This window comes from Talpa europaea, assembly GCF_964194135.1.
Source record: "Talpa europaea genome assembly, chromosome: 16".
In the NCBI taxonomy this organism is placed as follows: Eukaryota; Metazoa; Chordata; class Mammalia; order Eulipotyphla; family Talpidae; genus Talpa; species Talpa europaea.
The window spans coordinates 51494214-51517268 of record NC_140084.1 but is presented as its reverse complement, the minus strand read 5'-3'; positions in this window follow the sequence as shown (position 1 = coordinate 51517268).

Below are 23055 nucleotides of genomic sequence, written 5' to 3'. Positions count from 1 at the left end.
ACAGGAGAGGTCTGCCGTGCCAGGTGGGACCCTCACTGGCCGGCCGACGGGGATCGAACCGGTGCTGCAGAGGCTGCAGACAGCTTCACAGCGTGGCACTCAACCACCTGCGCCACCAGGGGAAGCCCCAGACCATAAATCTTGTCTGGAAAATACCATAGTGGTACTGAACCACCTGGCAGAATGTAGCTACAAGGTGTCACCTCAAAAGGCACAGATATATAAAGAAAACGGTGACACATTTGAGGTATGAAATTAAGAAAGACAAACTGAGCCTGATGACGGAAAGAAATCAGGTAATTTCAGCCCCTGACGTCCTCAGCAACCGGTGACAGTTGCGTGGATTTTTGGGTATGGCTGGGTTTTGCAGGATTTGGATTCCTAACTCTGGACTAATACCAAGACCCTTATATGATGCTCTCAAAGGCCGGGACTCTGAACCATTGTCTCGGACTCCAGAATGTCCAAAGCCTTTGATGAAATAAAAGTTGATCTCAGCATCGCCATTCAGACTTCATGTACATGAGAGGGGGTTGTCCTGGGAGTGCTAATCCAATTGTTGGGATCAGAAATGCAGCCCACTGCACATCTGTCCAAACAACTGGACCACACCACTTGTGACCTCCTACACGATGGACACAAGTTAACCTTGGGTCAGCCCATCGCTGTGTGGGTGCCGCATCAGATCTTGGCATTGCTGGAGCAGAAGGGTGGACTGGTTGACTGCTGGGCGAATGGGAAAATATCAAGCAGCTCTTTTGGTCAATCCTAATGTGAAACTGCAGGTTTCCAATTCTGCGAATCCTGCGACATTGCTTCCAAGCAATGCAGACGGACCTGAGGATGCCACTTTAATCCATAACTGTTTAGAAACTATTGACACAGTGTATGGCAGCCGACCGGACCTGACTGAGCAGCCTCTGCCAGAGCAAACTCCATATAGGCTTTGTGGATGCCACCCCCACTCCATCAAGACACTGGGAACTACAAATCCCCCAAGGGAAGTTGCAAGGACCTAAGGGTGGAGTTAAACAGCCATTTCCTCAATTTGTAAATAAAACCAGCCATGTGAGTGGGGTCTCGGGCACTTGGCTCTGCTCTTTGCCAGGCAGGTTTGGTCTCGGCGAGTCACTTGGGATTCCAGGTCGGAGGAACAGGTAGAACGCATGTAAGACTTTATCTCCCTGAATTGTACATTTCCTCATTTCCCCTTCCCTTGTAAATAAGCCTTTGTTAATTTTTTGCATATGCCTGCAGCGTAGTCCCTTTTAAGTGCGCAGGTGAGGACCCACAGTCAGGCAATCCGTTTTAGAGCGGGGCTGCCCCGTAACTGTTTCTCCTGTAGCAGGAATATAGGGCAACCAAATAAGACATCAGTGTAATGCCGTATGTAAGTTATTTCCAGGCTCTTCTGCCCTCCCACTATTAGGATTGCCTGCCTGATGGGCACCTGCATTGCCACATTGTTGTGTTATGCTGTTGACTTCTGAGGGCCACAGCAGCAGCAATGAGATATGGGGCAAGAGAGGCAGAGACAGGAGAAGGAGAGAGAGAAGGCCAAGAAGCCCAGAGTAAAGACTTGCCCAGGGCTTGGAGACCGAATGGCCTCCTGGCCCCCCGGAACCCCTGCCTGCTGTGTACCTGGCTGCTGAGCTACATGCAAAAGCTCAACAGAAGCCTGCGAAAGCTGAGGACTCCAGGACTCTCCTTTACCTGTCTGCCGAACCAGAGAAAACCTGCTCCGTGCCTTCCTGGCGCTACAGATACAAAACAGCAAAAACAGACAATGAGGAATCAGAGACACCCCGCTGGGGAGGAGGAGGGAGAGGGGTGGGAGAAAGGAGCACAGGGGACTGAGGTGATGGAGCACGGGAACATTTGGGAAGGAAATTCTATAGGGACTACACCTGAGGGGGTGGGGGGAAGCAAATATTATTTAAAAATGAACAATAATGTAAAAAAATGAATAAAAAATAAATATAAGGGAAAAAAAAATCTTACAGCTCGAACAGGGAGCTAATGAGGATCCATCAGAGTTCCTTGAAAGAATTATCCAGAAACACACCAACCACACGGACACAAATCCAGATGCCCCAGAGAACACTCATCTGATCACTATGGCATTCATGACGCGCAGTGCCCCGGACGTAAGGCAAAAGCTAACAAAGGTGGATGGTGCCGCAGAGATGAGTCCGTCCCAGGTAGTGGACTTGGCATTTTGGGCTTATAACAACAGCGAGGACAGGAGAGCAAAACCTGCTACTGTTTTTGTACCAAAGGAGCACAGGATGGGGTTCAAGGAAACAGTAACAGCCTGAGGAGAGGACCCCGGAGTGACCCCTGGGGAGGACTCAGTGCGATGACGGCAGGGACCAGGGACACTGGAAGCCCAGCTGTCCCAGACTGCAGGTGAGGAGGCGACGAGCTAATGACAGAGGCAGGACAGAAGGCCGAGGACACCGTGACAAGACGATTCACGCAGGGCTCACGGGACGGAATACGGAGGACACGGAACCGGACCCGAGGAGAGAGGAAAGGAGATAAATGGCAGCCCAGAGCAGAGGCTCAGATGATGACAGGAGGGAAGACAAGAAGAAATCAGGGCCAAGTACAGAGGAAAGGAGACAAATGATTCCACTTAGGAGTCTTGAAAGCACCCACTGTATTGACATGGGGGTGGGGGTGGGAATCAACATCCCTGGGCCCTCCTAAAATTCAAGAAAATGCACCCAACTGTCAAGAAATGTAAATTACAGGTTCTCTGGGAATCCAGGGAGAAATGACGAAGAGGGCTGGGGGAACACGCCCGTGACAGGCACGCTCACTCTGTGAACAGAGTTCACACGGACATCAAAGCCTCACAACCGTGCACTTGCAATACCCACGCCCGCTATACTTTAATAGCTTGATGAAAATGACTCAAGAGGAATTGCAAACTCCAATGCTGCGCACTCTCTGGCTGGTGCATCTGCGCTGCCTCCACCACCCTCTCCGCAGGCATGGACGGCACCCCCCCCAGTGGCAGGAAGTCCAGGCAAGCACTAAAGGCAATTTGCACGAGGACAGGACCACGGACTAGGGACAACAGCCACACACCTGCAGGGGAGGGTCTGCCTTCTCAGTCCCTTTCTTGTTGCCTGTAGCGCAATGGCCCGGACACGAACAGCTCAGAGGCAGTGGGACTCCAAAAATCCCTCGTCTTCCAAGACCTCTGCTGTGAGAAACCCACCTGGAGGGGCCGATTCCTGTCACTGGGGCCCGTGCAGATACCGCCTTAGAAGCAGCAGGTTCCACGAGGCTGCTGCAGTCTGTTCCACCCTGTGTGTGCAAAGTTCCTGCACCCGTGACCATATCCTCTGCCCTCGTGTCTGTACCAGTGACTCCCTCCTGCTGAATTCTTGTTCTCAGGGTGCACAGTTCCTTTGTAGCACTTGGGGCTCAAGGCCCTCAGCTGCACAGGGCGTTAGGTGACATCCCTGCAAATGACAGTTGTTTCCCCTAGAATCACTGGGACTTGTCACAAACGCACATCCTTCAGGGTGACCTCTGATCCCACAGGCTCTGACGCCTCCGTGGAACTTCAGTAGCAGAAGACAGTCTTTCACAGGCGGCTATGGTGGCAACATAAAGTAGGACAAAGCTGCAGAGCGCTATAAAGGCCATCAAACTGTCCCCTCAAGCACCCAAAGTTTGGATGGTCGCAAAACTGTCTATCCTGCAAATCAGCAAAGTACTACTGCGCTTTCAAACTCCCCAGCAAAGTGAACTGTTCCTAGATTAAAGCAGCTTAAACAAAAAGCTCTGATCTTTCAGAAACCAGACCGAGGTGGGACAGCCAATGTCTTGTTTGGTGCCCGGAAGGTGGAAAATGTCATCACAAGTGCAACCTGGAACGATCACATCCCTGAAATGTCTTACTGGGCCACCACAGGTCTAGCTTCAGGTGCCAATGCATCACATTAGGAGATGAAGGTGCCACACGGGTTCAGGAAACTCACCAAGATGCTAACAAATGGTGGTGGTGGGGGCGGGACAGGCAGGCTTACCCTGGGGTAGTGACAGGCTCACCAGGTGCACCTGGGGGGGGGCGAGAGTAGAAATGGCTTCTCCCGGACACAGTGGCAAGGCCCCCGGGCAGCTTACATGTACTCCCCCAGTGCCAGGAAGTCAAAGGAATGCTTAGTCAGTGCCTGTCCAGACGGATGTTTGTCATTAGGGCGATGCCTGCTCCGGACTCTTAACAGGGAAATTACCCCAACCCTGTGGTACCGTCAGCAAAAACACAGCATGTTATCTGAGGCCCTTTCTAATGTCAACTATTCACGGTGAGCAAGGTGACGTTCTGCAGGCAAGCTTTCGCAGTGAAGGTGGCCAAGGCTGAAAGTGATTCCCCCAGTGGCTGCACTGGTCGCCCTGCCTCCAGTGTGGACTTTCTGCTGCTGAGTGAACCTGGACCTTTGGCTAACAGATTTCCCACATCAGGAACAGTAATAGCACCTGACTGTAGTGTGCATTCTCTGGTGCTGATAAAGGTCCCCACAATAAGCGTGGCCTCTATCCACAGTGAGCTGTTGCGTTTAATGGGATCAGGTTTCTGGCCAGAGAAATCCCCACTCTGGATATGCTCATTGGTGCTTAACGAGAGCACATATTCATTCCCCACATTCAAAGTGCCTATAAGAAAATGTTCTGAGGGCCTCCCTGGTGGCGCAAGGGGTTAAGCACCACACTATGAAGCAATGGCAGCCTCTGCAGCACAAGTTTGATCCCCGGCCAGCCAGGAAGCAACCCACATGGCGCAGCAGACCTCTCCTGTCTCGCCCACTGCTCCCCTCAGCAGTGGATTTCGGTCAGTCTGCCTGTTCTGCTCCCCACTGTCTCTGGGGAGTCCTTTCACCCCCTGCATCTCTGGCCTGTACCCCAGCTCTTGTATGCATACATAAAGAAATCTTAAAAAAAAAAAAAAAAAAACACACACACAAAAAGTTCTGATAAAGGACAGAGCTGCTGTGAAAAAATGCCCATGCTCAACGTGTTCATAAGTTCTTTCTCCAATGCGAGCAGCTGCGTTGAGTGAGGACAGATTTCTCACTAAAAGAATTCCCATGATCAATGCGTTTGTTAGGCCTTACTCTAGTGTGAATTCTGCAGTGTCGATTGAGGTGGGATTTGCAGATGAAGGACTTCCCGCATTTGCTACACTCATATGGCCGTTCCCCAGTGTGAACTCTCTGGTGATCAACGAGGATAGCTTTCTGTCTAAAGGCCTTCCCACATTCATTGCACTCGTAAGGCCTCTCCCCAGTGTGGACTCTCTGATGAACAAGGAGGCTGGAGGTCCTGGCAAACAATTTGCCACACTCACCGCAATCGTAAGGTCTTTCCCCAGTGTGGACTCTCTGATGAGCATAGAGACCAGAGCTACTGTTAAAACATTTGCCACATTGACTGCACTCATACGGCCGCTCTCCAGTGTGAACTCTTTGGTGATCAGTGAGGATAGACTTCTGCTTAAAGGATTTGCCACACGTGCTGCACTCGTAAGGCCTCTCCCCAGTGTGAACTCTCTGATGAACGTGCAAGCTAGAGCCACTGTTGAAGGACTTGCCGCATTCCCTGCACTCATAAGGCCTTTCTCCAGTGTGAATTCTCAGATGAATTTGGAAACCAGAGCTTCTCTTAAAACATTTCCCACATTCCCTACACTCATAAGGCCTTTCTCCAGTGTGTACTCGTTGGTGTAGAACGAGGTCAGATTTCTGGATGAAAGACCTTCTACACTCAATGCACTCGTAAGGCTTTGTTCCAGTGTGAACGCTCCAATGTCGAACAAGGTGGGCTTTGCGGCTAAAGAATTTGCCACATTTACCACACTTAAAAGGCTTTTCTTCAGTGTCAGTGAGTTGGTGCTGAGCGAGTCTGTGTTCACTGCTGAAGATTTTCTTACACTGTCTCTGCGTGTCAGGACCTTCTCCAGCACAGACTCTTAGATAGCAAGAGTCTGTGTCGCTGACCTCTTCCCTGCATTCAATCCATTCCTCGTGACTTTTTACATTATTTTTTAAAGGCTCTGCACACTCGATGCTGCTATCTGGTCTCTCACTATTGGGAACAGCCTCGCACTGGAGAAGACCTGAGGTAGCTGCAAAGTCCTTCCCACCCACCCCACAGGTGAAGGGCTTCCCTACCTCCTGGAATCTGTGGCTCATGACAAATGCAAAAGTGCCCATGTCCATTCTGAAGATTTCCTCCCCACTGTCAGACTGCTGATGCTGGTGAAGGGTTGTAGTGAACCAGAAGTCTCTGGACACCCAACTTAAGTATGGTTGCTTCCCAGGATATGTGGGCTGGAACTCGGTCAAGGGCAAAATACCCTTCAGGATTAGGACACACTGCTTACAAGGTTCAGTTTTCAGGATGGATGATCCTGGTGTAGACGTCTTGACCTGTGACCCTCCTGCTGAGGCACTCTGCTGGGAAGGTGCATCCTCATCCCTTGCTCCACAGCAACAATCTGAAAGTAGAGAAATGCTGATTAAGTGCGGTTACCTGTGGTGGAAAGGAAGTACCATAAAGTATGTGTGTCAAAAACATACATTCAAACCAAAGACGAAACCCGAGGAAACATTCCCAGGATTAGGGAGCTAGCAGTAATCTGGCAAAGACGACGAGCTACTTTCACACCAGGGCGTCTGAGGATCACAGAGCAGGGCAGAGGTACAGGGTGACAGCAGAGAGACAGACAAACGACCCAATACTCTGCTAACAGTCTCCAGCGGGCTCTCACCAAGGGGGAGCCCATCCATGCTGTGAAGACCAATGTCTCCAGAGGCCTATACTCCCTTTTTTGTATGCATAAGTAAATCTTCAAAAAACTTCAAAGAAAATGAAGAGTCTCCCCACATGTCAGATGTGGAACTGTCGGGGACTTGAGTGAGAGAGATTTTTAGGTAAATACAGGATGCGTGAACAGGCAGCGCCACAGTCAGAAAACAAAGATCAGCAGAGAGAAAATGTATTACAACAAAATCCAAAAGAGGGCATTTCAAAAGCCTATGGGCCAGATCAGGAGTTGCCGCAAAAGTGCCAGCAATTCCTGACACAGATAGTGACAGGCTCCGTTTGGTAAAAGATGAAACAGAACCAGAGCACCAGAGCCACGGTCTGGATCCACACAATGCCACCTGCCGGGCTGAGGCCAAGGAGCAACTGCGAGTGGGGAGGGCCAGGCCCTCCCTGCCTGTGGCATGGATGCAGGTCTGGGACTGCTGCAGGGGGGAGCGGCTGGGGCGTGAACACCCCCGAGTATGAATAACCACAGCACACATGCCAGGGTGCGGGGAACTCAGAGAAGCCCAAGGGCAGAGTGTGAAAGCAGAGCGTCATCTCTGGACAGAGGGGTCAGGTCCAAGACCAGCGAGGGCGAGGAGGGCCTCACCCAGGGAGGCCGCAGCCACAAAGTTCTCCAGCATCACGTGGTGGTAGAGCCGCCGCTGAGCCTCGTCCAGGAGCTCCCACTCCTCCTCGGAGAAGTAAACCGCCACGTCCTCAAACGTCACAGCGCCCTGCCACGAGGGAACAGGTCAGTGCTCAACGAGCTGCTCTCCCAGGATTCACGTCCACCGCCTCACCCACGCGGGCTCTCCGCCTCAGGGGAGCTGCCCGGGCGGCGTCAGCCCCAAGGCAGGCGGGCAGAGCCGGGTCTGAGATATGGGCTTGGCTGCAGCGAGTGCCCTGACAGGCAGGCGTTTCTCCCAGGATCCTCCCTCGCGCCCCCACGGGAGGGACACGTTCTTCCGGAGGCCCGCAGGACGCAGCCCTCTGGCCACCAGCCAGGATCCCTGCACCCAAAGCCCAACCCCGACCCCCCCACCCCCACCCCCGCATGTTAGGTCACCGCCTCCTCCCTGAGGGCCTGTGGCCGCTGGAGGGCCCCGCAGAGCCGGCAGCGCCTGGCCCCGCACCCACACCCCGGGGTCCCCACACCCCGGGCGCCCAGGCGCGGCGTTCACGCCGCCTCCCTCTTCCACCTCGCCGCCCCTCCCCCGCCGCTGGAAACGCCCGTAGTGCTCCCCGCCCGCGCGGCGCCCGCGGCCCCCCGGCGCCCCTCCCCCGCCGCGCCGAGGCCCGCGCTCCCCCTCGGGACGGAGCTCGCGGCCACCGCGTGGGCGCCCGACCCCGGCGCCCGCCTCGGCGTCCCCTGCGCGGCCGGCGCGCGCCCCGCCACCCTCTCAGCCCCCGCGCCTCGCGGCCGCTGCCCGCACCCTCACGCGCGGCCGGGCCGGAGGGGGTGAGGTGCGACCGCGCAGGGGAGACCCCAGAGGCCCCCGCCCCCTCCCGGGGTCCGGCTCGGGACCCCCCGGGCGCCGCGGCGCGGGGGCGGGCGCGCCTGTACCTCAGCCGGGGCCTTCGGCGCGGCCGCCGCCATCGGACCGTGCGGAGCCGGGCGGGTGGGGACCCCGGCGGCGTGGCCACCCCTCGGCTGCCTCCGCGCGTGACGCGCCGCCTCCGACCCGCTGGGCCCGGCCGCCGGCCCCGACCCACGCCCGGGCCGGCCGGTTCCAGCGCGAGCGAGAAGCCAAAATGACCGCCAAGCGGATGACGCCGGAAGTCCCGCCCGACGCGCTGCGCACGCGCGGAGCCGCCCCGCGCTCATTGGCTCAACCCCCACGCTCGGTCGCTGCGCCCTCTGGGAAATGTAGTTCCCGCGTCCTCGGCCCTGGCGAGGGCGGGGCAGCAGGCGGCGCCTGTAAGACGCCGCAATGGAGGCGGACTGGCGGGCCTCCTGCCGAGTCAATTTTTTTTTTGAAGATTTATTTATTTATTTATTTCTACAAGCACCGGGCACAGTCAGAAGCGCGGGAGGGGGAGAGGATCCCCCAGAGCCAGAGCGGGGCGCAGAGCAGGCAGAGGGACCGAGGACACGGCTGAGGGGCGGCGGGCGGCGGGAGGGGTCTGGCCGGGTGCGGAGGCCGCCCCGTGAGTCCCGGGCTGTCCGGCGCCAAGGCCGACCGCGAGGAAAGCGTGTGAGGAAAGCCCACCGGGTACACTCAGCCCGGCCCCGGACGACCTCGCGCGGGGGATGAGGCCCGCTCTGCCAAGACCTTCACGGATGCCGGAGATTTTCTGTGAGTCTACGCGTAGATTGGGTGTGATGGCGCGTGAGTCTTTCAGGGACGGCAACACCCAACAACATGAGGCAGACGCGGACATCAGCAAGATGGCCGAGTAGGAAGCCCCCCCCCAGGGCTCCCCCACCACCAACGTGCCCCGCATCCGGGGACAAACATGCTCCCGTGGGAGCTGTGACATGCACGCAGGAGCCCCCGAAACCGCTGTGCAGTCCAAGAATGACTCGCTCAGAGAAGAGAGCGCCCCACGCAAGCAGCTGACTCACCAGAAGGTGCTGCAGACAGGCCCACGCCAGCTCCACACCCTGGAGACCCGGCCTCGCCTGCCTCGCAGGCCCCTCTCGTGAGGGAACGGGAGTCTGGCCCAGCCAGGCCCCAGGGAACAGGCCCCTCGCCGGGCTCGTTAAGCAGATCAGGACCACTCAGCTACGAGCCCCAGGCCCTGGGAACAGGGGCCTGACAGTTTCCCACGGGGAGTGTTTACACTGGGCAGTCCCAGGCCCAGCAGACAAGCCACAGGGCACAGAGCGAAAGCGAAACAAAAATCCGACTAGATGCCCCGGAGAGGAGAAAGGGACTGCGCTTCACCTGCCGCCCGCCCAGAAGGTGCTGCAGCTCAGGAGCGAGAAGAGCGTCTCAGCGGCAGTTTCTTCCAGGGAGGCGTGGATGAAAGTAGCTCTTCGTGGAGACTCGACTGCATGCCTAGCTGTGGCCCCCAGACCAGGCCTTGGGGTGCGCCCACTAGCCAGCGCGTGTCCACAAAGTCACCACGGAGCACTGCGCATTCCTGTCCAAGATTCCCAGGGCAGAAAGCCGGCCACAGTGTCAGCCCGCACGTCACAGAAGCGGCAGCACAGCCGGAAAACACGCGCCGCGCCACTCCACACCGTCAGCAGCAGGTCACCTCACGCGCCGCCACAGTACCCATGATCCTCACCACAAATCTCGGGGTGACCTCCCTCCCCATCCTACTTTTTGCTGGCTGTAGAGGAGGGCCTTGAGGTGAGCAGATCAGAGGAAACGGGAATCCAAAACCCCCGTCTGCCATGAACCCGAGGGAAACGTGCCTGGAGGCCTTGACCTTCCGCAGACTCCTCGGGCGGTCCCGGCCACTGGGGCACCTGCGGGCGCGCCTTCGGATGAAGCAGGCGCCACCCAGGCTGGGGCGGTCCCCTCCACAATGCAAACCATGGTTTCTGCCCCAGCGACCACTTCCCTGCCCCGTGTACCAGCGAGCTGGTCGGCCCGGGCTTGGGCGCCGGGGCACACGGTTCCCCTGGAGGGCCGGGGCAAAGCGCACGCAGCAGCATGGGCGTCTGTGAGATCCCGTGAGCCGAGAAAATTCACGGCTCTAGGTCACACCTGCGCTCCCTCTGACCCCGCACACCGCTGCCACGCAGGCGAGACATTACCAGCAGGCAGGCAGGCCCGGGTTTGGCCAGGTATGAGCCAGACCCCCCGCGGTCACACTGTCCCCTCACGTGTGGCTCCTCACGCAGCGCTCGCCCTGCAAGTCAGAGAGCTGCTCCCTTCCCGCCACCCGCCATGGCCAAATGGCGCGGAAACAGGAGACAGCTCTTGGAGAAACGCACCCAAGGCAGAACAGGCCGTGCCCAGCCTGGCGACCCGGCGCTGGAGAATTCCATCACAAGCACCACCCGGGAGTAAACGTGTCCAAAGCCGACCCTCCCCGAGCTGCCAGCAGCACTCGGGTTTCTCTGCGGTGACCGAGGGCCCCACACAGGCTCGGGAGAGCCCCGACTCCTCCAGGCAACAGGGCCGGTGGCGCAGCCCCACGACCGCCCTGGGAAGGAGACTCAGGCTCCCTGGGAGGACCTTCCTGGCGGCAGAAGGAAAACGGCCTCGGGCAGGTTCCACACCTTCCCCCAAGGAGAGTTACATGGGCTGTCCAGGCAGAGGTACAGATGCCACTCAGGAAAATGGCCCCGAAGAGGTCCCCCCCCCCCCCCCCGTGACAGTCACGGCACAAAGGCCTGTTCCCGCTGTGAACTTCTCTGTGCCGAATAGGGGGACTCTGGGACTGAAACAATTGTCCGGTTCGCTGCGTGCGCGCACTCCGACGTTGAGGGGAGCCTGAGATCTGGGAAAAGGGCTCCCCACTTGCTTGCACTCACACGACTTGCTCCTGTGTGGACCTCTGGGCTCCGGGAGGCAGGAGCTGTGAGTCTCAGGGATTGCCCATAGTCCTGACTCGGACACAGCTTTTCTGCTCTGATGTCTGAAAAGACACCTTCTCAGACCTGCCGTTAGAGCCTCCCCTTGGTTGGCCCCAGGAAAGGCCCAGGACACTTCTCACTGGTTCTTAACGTTCGGTTTAGGAACTCAAGACAACCCATCATGGAGGCCGTAGCAAGAAACAGCATCTCCAGTTCCTCTCTTGTCTGCAGCTCCTGTTACAAACATGGAATCGTCATCAGCACAAGAAATAACCTTGTACTGCTGATACCAATGGCACAAACAAAAGTACTGACCTAAAATCTAAATCAGCTGTACCTGAGAGACGCCCTTGACAAAGAAGAACACAACCAGCACCAGAGGTCAGTCAGCACGCACGCCTCAGCAGGAAAATGTGAAGTCGAGGGCCTCCCTGGTGGTGCAGCGGTTGAGCCAGCGCTATGAAGCTGTGCAGCCTCTGCAGCGCGGGTTCCATCCCGGCCGGCCAGGGAGATTCCCACAGGGCGCAGCAGACCTGTCCTGTCTCCCCGCTGCTCCCCTCGGCAGTGGATTTCGGTCCGTCTGCCTGTTCTCTTTCCTGCTCTGTCTCTGGTGACTCCTCTCACCCTCCCGTGCCTCTGACCTGTACCCCAGCTCTTGTATAAATAAATAAATCTTTTTTTAAAAAAAAGATTTGTTTGTTTATTTATTTATTTATACAAGCACCGGGTACAGTCAGAAGCGCGGGGAGGGTGAGAGAATCTGCCAGAGCCAGAGCGGGGAGCAGAGCAGGCAGAAGGACCGAAGGACACTGCTGAGGGGAGCAGCGGGCGGCAGGAGAGGTCTGCACGCCATGGGGGACCCTCCTCCGGTGGCCGGGGAGCAGCCGGGGATCGAACCAGCGCTGTGGAGGCTGCGGGCAGCTTCGCAACCCAGCGCTCAACCGCTGCGCCACAGGGAGGCCCAATAAATAAATCTTAAAAAAAAAAAAAAAACACGAGTGCAGAGGAGACGCTCCCTTGAAGCAATCAGGCCGGCAGCCAGTGACGTGAGGGCAGCGTGAGCGCAGCCCTGACCAGGGCGTCCAGCCAGCACGTGGCGCTCCCCCGGAGCCCTGGCCCTCGCCTGATTCGGGGCGTCTGCTCCCTGCAGCTTCCCCCGCACCAGCCGCCGCGCCCCCCTGGACCTCCCTGGAGGAGCCAAGGGGAGATACCGACACCCCTCAACCGTGACACCCCTCACCCGAGCAGTTCGCGCATCTCGGGAAAGGGAGCAGGGAAAGCGCGTCTCTCCCGCGGGCGCTGCGCCCCCCCCCCCCCCCCCCCCGCCTCTGACCCTGTTGGGGTCGGGGCCTGATGTGCAGGGAAGCCCCTCACCCCCACCTACCTCCTGGACACAACCACATGGGGGCTCAGCCTCAGAGTCTCAGAGGCTACCAGCTCACTTTCCCTCTCCATGCGGACATTGCTCTTTCAGTGAAGTCCACCACCTCTCCCCTGCCCTGCACCTTGGCACCTCGGGTCTTCTTTGTTTTACTCAACACATGCATGCAGAGAGTGCCTGGGAAACCCAAAGAGGACCCAGCACCGCCCCAGACCACGAGTGCGCCCCACCAGCACTGGCAGCCCAGAACCCTCATGGTCTCTCTGACCACAGGACGCGGAGACAATTCACTGCACTCACAGTGACTCTCCCACGGGATCCCTCTGCCTGCAACTAACCGTGCCCAACCAACGGCAGACACACACTAGCATCACAACAAAAACCTGGTGAGTCCATCAAACAGAATAAGCCACAGTTCTGTACAGGCTGTGACTGGGAGAAGACGTTCACACACTGCACAACCAACAAGGTATCAATATCCAACATATGCAAAGATGCCAACTTAACAACAAAACCTAGTAAGGCAATTTTGAAAAAAGGCAGATGATGCGAACACATGCTCTTCTGAGAGGCCAGATACACGACGAGGCGCTCCTCTTCCCTTCCAGTAAGAGAAATGCAAGTCAACTGCAAGCCACAGCCATGATGCTCTAGCACGGGAAGCCCATGAGAATGGCACACATGAAAAAGATTCCTAACGTGCTGAGGAGAATGTGGAGAAGCGGAATCCTCACCCACTGTGAGTGAGAACGAAAAGTGGCACCGCCATGTTGGAACATGATCTGGACCTTTTTACAAGGTAGAACAAGAAGAAACATCATAGGATTCAGTCATTCCACTTTTGGTGTCTGGACCAAGAACATGAAACCATCACTCGAACAGCTTGATGGTCCACAATGTCTACCCTGGCATACGCACAACAACTAAGCTACAGAAGCAATGCCAGCGCCCAGAGACAGAGGACCAGATAAAGGCCACGTCCACATACACAGAACGGAAACTATCCAGCTTTGGGTGTGACAAAATTTCCCCAATTCCAGCAAAATGGAAGGAAGTTCAACTGATTAGCCAGAAAAGCAAAATTAGCGAGAAAAATAAGCCATCATTCGTGGTAGAATCAGAACACAGAGGTGGTGAAGTAAAACAATATGGAAACAAATCAGTGGAAATAAAGAAGTAAGATAAATGAGTGGACACTGACAACTGAGGTTACCAGGGTTGAAGAGGGGGAGGGATGGGTCATGAGGTAAGAAGGTGTCAAGGATGGTGGGTAGTTTATTTGTGCTTTTTTGTTTGGTTGGTTTTCCACCCCAACTAGAGATTAGAAAGGGGTAAACACTAGGAAAACTAAGGCAAGGGTACCGTGGTTTCAGGACTTCACAGTGGAGGACAAGTTCTTGGTTCACGCTTCCTTTCAGGGAGTCATGCTAGATGCAAGTCCAAGGGACCTGGAGCCCTAAAGCTCACAAGCTTTGCCCCGCATCAGGGCAAGTTTGCAAGAATCGGGCAAGATGATGACTCAGTGTCAGAAAGGACTGGGGGTGGAGGCGGGGGGGGGGGGCGTCCCTAGTGGTGCAAGAGGTGAAGTCAGCACTACCAAGCTATCCCCAGCCAAGGCAGCCTGAGTTCCATTCCCGCCAGGGAGCTACCCACATGGCGCCGCAGAACTCTCCTGACTGGCCCGCTGCTCCCCTCAGCAGTGTCTTCGGTCTGTCTGCCTGATCTGCTCCCCGCTCTGTCTCTGGTGAATCCTCTCACCTGCACATCTGGCCTGTACCCCAGCTCCTGTGTGCATAAATAAATGTTTAAATAATTTTAAAAAGAACCTGGTGCAGGGAGACAGCAGGGAAAGGTGCTGCGAGCAAACGTGTATCGCAGAACCTGAGGACGATCCTTTTCCAGACCCACCGTTTCCAGCTTAGGTCCAAGCCAGGTGTTGGACAAAGATGGCCGTGGGCCTGGGGGTTCAGGCAGGGGCTTGGGGGGGGGCTTGATGATGGAGCCTCACAAGTGGGGTCGTCCCCACGGGCTCAAGAAAACCGAAACGTGGCGCACGAGGCCGCGACCCGCCACGCGGCCTGGGCAGGGCAGCAGCTCGACGACCAGCGCGGAGACCCCTGCCCCCGACGGACGCCCCCAGACAGGGAGTCGGGACTGGGGCTCCGCACCACGCGGGGACTCCGAGGAGGCGCCCAGGGCGCGACTCGCCCCCAGAACGTCCCCGCCCGCCCCCCTCAACCGGGACGCCGACCCCGTCTGTACCTCGGCCGGGGCCCTCGGCGCGGCCGTCGCCATCGGACTCCAGCGCCGGGCGCAAATGAAACGACGGCCAGGACGACGTCTCCCGGCCCGACGCGGGGCGCACGCGCGGAGACGCCGCGGACGCCCATTGGCTCGGCGGCTGCCGGGCGCTGCGCCCTCTGGGAAATGTGGTTCTCCGGAGGCGTCGGCGCCGCCCGCGGGGCGGGGGGCGGGGCGAGGCGGGGCAGGGCCCGCGGGTCGGGACGGTTCGGGACGGGACGGTTCGGGACGGGCTGTCACGTCTCCGCGCTCCGAGCGGCGGGCGTCCCTCCTGCCCCGACGTTTCTCTCATTCCCGAGCGCACAGTCTGCGCTGTTCACAGACGGGCTAGAAACGGGATTTCGCCTTCTCGAAGCCCACAGGACACAGGGTCCAAACGGGTCGTTTCTGCCGCCCCGATGTCCCCCCCCCACGTAAGGCGCCATTGTTGGGGCCCCACGGGCTGCAGCGTCAGGCTCTGCTTTGTGAGGTTCATGATGTCACAGGACAAAGCCCGCCCCGCAGGGACGGAGGCGACAGGACGGGCGACGCAGGCGGACACCGGCGGCCTAGGCTGCGGGTCCCTGGGGGGGGGGCTCCTGCTGTGGCCCGGGGCTGCCGCCCAGGCAGGGGGTCGCGCTCGCGCCTCGTCCCCAGACACCGCCAGCGCGCCCCGTTTCCGCAGACACCCCGGGCCGGGGATCTCTGGCGAACTCCCCCCCCCCCCGCCCCTGGGGACAGAGCGGTCGCCGTGTCCGGCTGCGGCGCCGAGGAAAGGCCACCCCGGGCCCAGAGAAGGGCCGCGACGGGTCTGGTCCGGGTCCCGCCGTCCCTGCGGGGTGGTCCGCACGGGAGGACGGAGGGCGCGGCCTCGCCGGGCGCACTGGTCAGCGGGGGTCACTGCGCGGCCTGGACACGCATCTTGTATCGGGGGCTGGGCGGGAGCACCACGCTCGACGTCTGCCCTTGGTCCTGCAGCCCCTTCGGGGCCTGTCGGGGCGGTCACGCCGGCGGGATGGGGGCGCCGCCGGACCACGCGGTCCAGCGGCCTCAGGCTCCTCCCGGCGGGAAGCGGGGCGTCACTTTCCGGGGCTCCGCGGGGAGGCGCAGGGAGGGGCTGGGGCCGGCTGGCGGCTGCACAGGCTTCCCCGAGGGGCCATGGGGATCCGGCCAGGCGGGAGACACCCCTGGACGCGCCGGCGGTCGGCAGAGCCCCCAGAACGCCGTCACCACGGAGTAACCGGGCGTCCCGGCGAAGTGCGCGCTCCGAGGGTCCTGCTTCCCCCAGAGCATTTCCCAGCTGGGGCCCCGGGGTGTTCGCGAGTCCGGCCCTCAGGCTGGAGGCCCAGGCGAGGGTCTCGGTCGCCCCCGGAGGCTTTCCAGACCCCTGGCGGGGGTGGACGAGCGGGTGGGGGGAGGACGGCCCCTGGCGGAGCCGGGGCCACCCTCAGAAGAACTGGGGCTCAGGGGCGCCAGCGGAGGGGGCCCCCGCTTCACGAGGGGCCAGTCTCCCCACTCCGGGCGTCCCGGGAACCGGGCGCCTTGGTCCGCAGGGACCAGCCCTGTGGGGGTCACGGGCCGGCGGGCGGCTGCGCGCAGGGGCTGAGGAGAGGCCTGGGCTGCGCCTCCCCGGCCCCGGGCCCGACTTGCCCTTTTCACCGAACAGGCAGAACCGGAGACGGCTCGGGCGGGCCCGGGGGTGTCCCGAGTCGCCTGAGGAGCCCCCAGCCGGCGGGGACCCGCGGACCCAGGCGCCCCGTCTCCCACCGGTGCGGGTCGCCCCGACACCACCACCTGGCCCCCCCCCCCCCCGGGGCGGCCGGTCCCGGACTTGGGGCGGCGGGTCCCGGGCTTGGGGCGGCCGGGGCTCGGGGAGGCGGAGCTCACGCGCGCCCCTGGGCGCAGAGGAGCCGGCGCCGCCGCCCCGCCGGGAACTACGTTACCCACAATGCCCTCTGGCGGCGGCGCTTCCGCTCCGGCCGGCGCGGGGCGGGACTTCCGGCGGCGCCCGTCACGGCGGCGCGGACTGTCGAGGGCGCGGGGGCCCGACCGGGGACTCGCGGGGGCGTCGTCCCCGCCGCGCCGCTGCCGCGCTGAGGGCGCCGGCGTCGGTGCGGACGCCCGGGACCCCCGCCCGCCCGCGCCCCGCACGGCGCGATGGCGGCGGCCGAGGTACCGGCCCGCGGGGGGAGAAGGGGCGCCCGCGGGGGTCCGCACGGGGGGCGCCGGGGGGGCCTCGCCTCCGCGATCGCGCCCGGCCCGGCGGGGGCGCGGGCGCCAACCTGGGGGAAGCCCGGGCCGTCGGGCCGCCCTTCTCCCTCCGGCCCGGACGCCCCGGGGCCGCCTCCAGTGACCGCCGGGGCCGCTCGGCCCCCGCGGGCCGCGCTGCCGCCTCCGGCCTGCACGCAGGTGAGCGCGCCCTCCCCCCGCCCTCAGGCCGCCGCCCCTCGCGTTGATTGGGGGCCGTTTCCCGGGGAGCCCCTCTCCCCGCGCCAGCTGCGGCCCCCGCGGAGCCCCACGCCGCGGGCGGGAGGTCCAGGTGGTGCGGGGAGGCTCCTTCGCGGCAGCCGGCGCCAGGCGTGCTGGCCAGCGGGGCCCCGCGGCTCCTCGCCCCTTTGTCACGAGAGCGGAAGGAAAAGTGGGAGCAGGCGTGGGGCGAGGCCCGGAGAAGCCGGGCGTCGCTCCTGGAGGGACGGGAGAAGCAGGATGTGGGGGCACAGACGAGAGGTGCTCTCGAGGCTGCAGCTGGAGAGCGCCGGGGTCCCCCGAGTGTGGGAAGAGGGGGCTGCGCAGCTGCCGCGCGCCCAGCGGTGCTGCGTTTCCAAGGCCCGTCCCTGCTCGCGGCTGCGCGGTGCTGCCCGCGGCCACCCCTACGACTCAGTCAGGGAGGACACAGGGGGCAGCTGAGCGGGCCTGAATACCAGGGCGGGGCACTGGGGGCGCAAGGAAAGCAGCTGAGTGTGGAGTGGGCTGTCCCTGTCTGGCAGGGCTGCGTGACCTTCGAGGACGTGGCCATTGACTTCTCGCAGGAGGAGTGGGGGCTCCTGGACGAGGCCCAGAGGCGCCTGTACCATGATGCGATGCTGGAGCACCGCGCACTCCTCACCTCGCTGGGTAAGGCCTCACGCTCACCCTGGGGCCGCCCTCCGTGCCCTGTTCCCCGGGCAGCCCTCCTGTTCCCACAGGTCTAGACCACGGGTCCTGCTAGCACGTTTCCTGGGTAGTGAAGGCTCTGGATTCTGGGACCTTCCAGTCAGCCTCATGCATCTCACCGCGTTGCCCTCTCCCTGCACGATGAATGTGCCCGTTTCCAGGGAAACTTGGGTTCCAAGTCCTGATTTGAGTCAGCAATTTTATCTTTTTATACACTTATTTATATACAAGAGCTGGGGTGCAAGCCAGAGGTACAGGAGACATAAGAGGGCTCACCAGAGACAGAGCGGGGAGCAGAACAGGCAGAATGACTGAAACACTGCTGAGGGGAGCAGCGGGGAGTCAGGAGAGGTCTGCTGTGCCCTGTGGGTAGCTCCCTGGCCAGGGATAGAACTCGTGCTGCAGTGGCTGCCAATAGTGTCATAGTGCTGAGACTTAACCCCCTGCACCCGCAGGGAGGCCCCTCAGTCAGTAATTTTAACATTGGCCAGGGTCCCCGATAAGGGGTCCTCATCATCAGGACCATACCAGGACAGCCGGACTACCCTACCTGCAGGCATCTCTTAACTTTCCCGGATTTAAGAGCAGGCACAGTTGGGCTGCAATGGAGCAGCAGCTAGATAGTCACTCCTTCATGCAGTAGCTCTTAGTAAATTTCAATTTCTGAGCACCCTGTTTTAACTTATATTGGATACTGAACTACTTTTCACTGCCATGGGAGCCCAGGGGACCCTTTCATTCAGTGGACTTTTACCACAGAGCCATGCTTCCCTGTCCTTCACATCCTGGCCTGTATTTACCTTTTCTTTTTTCAAATAATAGCCACTCTAACAAATGTGAGGTGCTGGCTCATTGTGATTTGACTTAATCTTTCCTGATAATTAGTAATTTTGAGTACCTTTCCATACACCCACTGGCCACCTGTATGTCTCCTTTGGAGGAATGTTCAGGTCTTTTGCCCTCTCTAAGTAGGATTATTAGTTTATTTTCTGTTCAGTTGTATGAGTTCCATGTATACTTGGATTGTGAGATACTTGGTTTGCACATATTTTCTCATGCTGTTTATATTTTCATTTTGTTGATAATTTCATTTCTTTTTTTTTACTTAATTGGAGCTTTTTAGTTTGTTACAACCCCAAATTTTTATTTGTGCTTTGATATTATATCCAAAAACGCATTATTAACACCACTGTTAAAGAGCTCTTCCCGTGTATTTTCTTCTAGCATTTTACAGTGTCAGGCTGATGCTTAAGTCTTCACTGTTGCAGCTGGTTTTTGTCCATGGTGCAAAAAGAGGGTCCAATGTTCAGTGTTTTTCGTATAGTTTTTAAGGCCTTCTAGGTATGAGATTTTGTCATTCGCAGAGACAATTTTGTTTTTTCTGTTCTGTTCCTTTTTAGATGCCTTTTCTTTTTTCTTGCCTGCTTACCGGGTTAGGTCTTCTACTACTATGTCAGTGAAAGTGGATGTTCTTGTCTTGTTCTTGATCTTAAAGGAAAAGCTACCTGCTCCTCACCATTGAGTATGCTGCCTATGGACTTGTCCTGTGTGGCCTTCATTAGGTTAATGTACATTTATCGTGTATGATGATAGATCCCCAATCTGTTGACAGTTTTTATCACTAAAAGATGTTGAATTCTGTGAAGTGATTTTCCTCTATTGAGATGACTGTGTGATTTTTGTTCTTCGTTCTGTTAATTTGGAATATTACATTTATTAATTTGCATGTGTTGACCATCTTTGCATGCCAGGAATAAATTCCAGTTTGTCACAGTTTATGATCCTTTTGTGCTGTAGAATTTGGTTAACTATTATTTTCTTGGGGGGGGGGGTTTGCAACTATATTCATCAGGGATATTGTCCTGTAATTTTCTTGTGCTATAGTATCTTTTCCCATTTTCAGTATCAGTGTAATGCTGGCCTTGTGAAATTTGTGTGGCTATATTTCTTTCTCTTCAGTTGTTTGGAAAGGTTTGAGAAGGATTGGCATTAAATATTTCATAGAACTCACCAGTGAAGTCTTCACCAGTGAAGTCCTGGATTTTTCTGTTGAGAGGTTCAGTGTTCTTCCTCATACTGCTCTGTTTAGATGTTTTGTTTCTTCATGAGTTTGTTTGGTAGATAGTATGTGTCTGAGAATTTTTCTGTTTCTCTAGGTTACCTGCATAGTTGGTGTAATTGTTCATAGTAGTCTCAGATGATCCTGTCTTTCTGTGATATCAGCTATAATCTCACTTCTCTCATTGCTAGTATTCCTTGATGTATGTAGCGAGGGCATTTATTTTCTACTTTAACCTTTCTTAGAATTGCTTTTGTTACATCCCGTAAGATTTGGTTCCATTTTCTTTTACCTCAATATATTCTTTGATTTCCCTTTTGATTTCTTCTTTGACTCATTGGTTGTCAGTTAATTTCCACATACTGATGAATTTTCCTATTTTCATTTTGGTGACAGAGATATATGATAGTATCATTTTTCTTAAATGTGTCAAGAACTTGTGTTGTAGCCAGTCATATGTGTCCTGGGGAATATTCCATGCACTTGAGAAAAAAATTATATTCTCGGCTGTTCCATGGAATGAATACACACACACACACACACACACACACACACGTTTGGTCCATTTGGTCTACAGTGTTGTTCAAGTCTGTTATCTTCCTGCCCATCAAGGTTTTATGATATTAAAACATACACAGCAAGTTAAAAGGACATTATTAATACTCTCCCATAACATCATTTCATCAGTATTTCTCTTCTTTCAGTTTGCTGGCATGGATCAGAGGATGAAGAGGCACCTTCTGAAAGCAGTGTTTCTGTGGAAGCTTTGTCACAGGTCAGGACACTGAAGGCAGGTCCTTCCACCAGGAAGAGTCACCCCTGTGATTTGTGTGTCCCAATCCTGAAAGACATCTTACACCTGGTTGATCTACCTGGCCAGAAACAGGACTTAGTCGGGGCACATGCAAGCCTCCACCAGCTCCAGAAGCATTATAGCACAGAGAGACTCTCGAAGAGGAATATGGATGAGCTGTCGTTTGTGAAGAGCTGCATATTCCATGTGTCAGGGAATCCCTTCACCTGTAGAAACGGTGAAAAGGACTTTTCAGCCACCTTTGGCTTTCAACAGCACCAGCAGGGCATTCCCAAAGCTGAGAAGACAACCGGAACCACTGACTGTGGGGAGGCCTTTCATGCTGGGAGAAGTCATTACAAGTTGCGTGACTGTGGGAAACCTTCCAGCCACAAACACAGTCTTGTTTACCACCCAAGAGTATCCACTAGAAAAAAGGTCTTTGAATCTAGCAGGTATGGGAAAGCCTTCCGCTGTAAGTACTCACTTGCTCAGCTCCAAAGATCCCACCCCAGAGAAAGGCCTTACGAGTGCAGTGAATGTGGGAAATCTTTCAGGCAAAAAGCCACTCTCATTATACACCAGAGAGTTCACACTGGAGAAAGGCCTTATAAGTGTGGCGAATGTGGGAAATCCTTCAGTCAGTGCTCCAATCTAATTGAACACTGCAGAATCCACAGTGGAGAAAGGCCATATGAGTGTGAGGAGTGTGGAAAAGCCTTTGGATGCAAATCCAATCTCGTTCGGCACCACAGAACTCACACAGGAGAAAAGCCTTATGAGTGCAGCGAGTGTGGGAAATTCTTTAGACAAAGCTTCACCCTCGTTCAACACCGGAGAATTCACACCACAGTGAGGCCTTATGTGTGTGTCCAGTGCGGGAAGTCCTTTAGCCAAAGAGCCACTCTCATTAGACACCAGAGAGTTCACATCAGTGAAAGGTTTTATGAGTGCGGGGACTGTGGGAAAGCCTTTGGGTCCAAATCCAAACTCGAGCGGCACAAAAGAAGTCACACTGGAGAAAGACCGTATGAGTGCACTGAATGTGGGAAATCTTTTAGACAAAGCTACAGCCTCATCGAACACCAGCGAATCCACAGTAGAACACGGCCTTTTGAGTGTGGCCAGTGTGGGAAATCCTTCAGCAGAAGAGCCATCTTCACCAAACACCAAAGAATTCACACTGGAGAAAGACCTTACAAGTGTGGCGAATGTGGGAAGGCTTTCAGTCGAAGCACCAGCCTTATTCAGCACTGCAGCATCCACACCGGGGCGCGGCCTTACGAGTGCGGCCAGTGTGGGAAATCCTTCAGGCAAAAGTCTGTTCTCACTCAACACCAGGTAGTCCACACTGGAGAGAAGCCTTATGAGTGCAGCAAATGTGGCAAATCCTTTAGCCAACGCTCTAGCCTCAATCTCCACAGGAAATTCCACACCAGGGAGAGGTCCCACGAACGGAGGAGATACGGGAAATCTTTCACCCCAACATCTAATATTTAGCACTTGGCAAAGGCCTCAGAGATGAAGGAAATGTGCTGTCCCCTCGTTCACGAGCATGGCGTCAGACAGTTTTGGGAGGGAGCCATCTCTGAGGTGAAAGCTCATACTTCCAAACATTGCAAGAGGTGGGACTCCCATGAGCTCCAGGCCTGTGTGAGGCCTGCAGGAGCTATGCCGCTCTTCTAAACTTGCCCAGGACCTTGGGCAGTGCTAATCTTGCCAGTCTGTGATGCAAGCGTCGCACCTCTACCGTCTTGCGGTGTCCATCGCCAGGACACGGCAGCTGTCCTCTCCCTTCCCTGGAGGAAGTTTTTGCGTTGTCTGTTCCCTTCAGCAGTTTCTCTTTTTGAAATTTTGAAGTGGGGATCTGACCAAGAGTGGGCTCCATGGGAGGCTTGTAGGGGAGGTCTTCCCTTCCTCGTGGAAGTTGTTGGTTTTTGCATGACATTTGTAGTTGATACTTCCTGTCTCCAAATCACCCCAGGTAACTGCCTCCCGTCGCTCCTGTTACTGTTTAATCTACCTGCGTTACTGTTTAATCTACCTGCAGTTGTGGAGGTTATTTTCACTGTTCTGGGTGG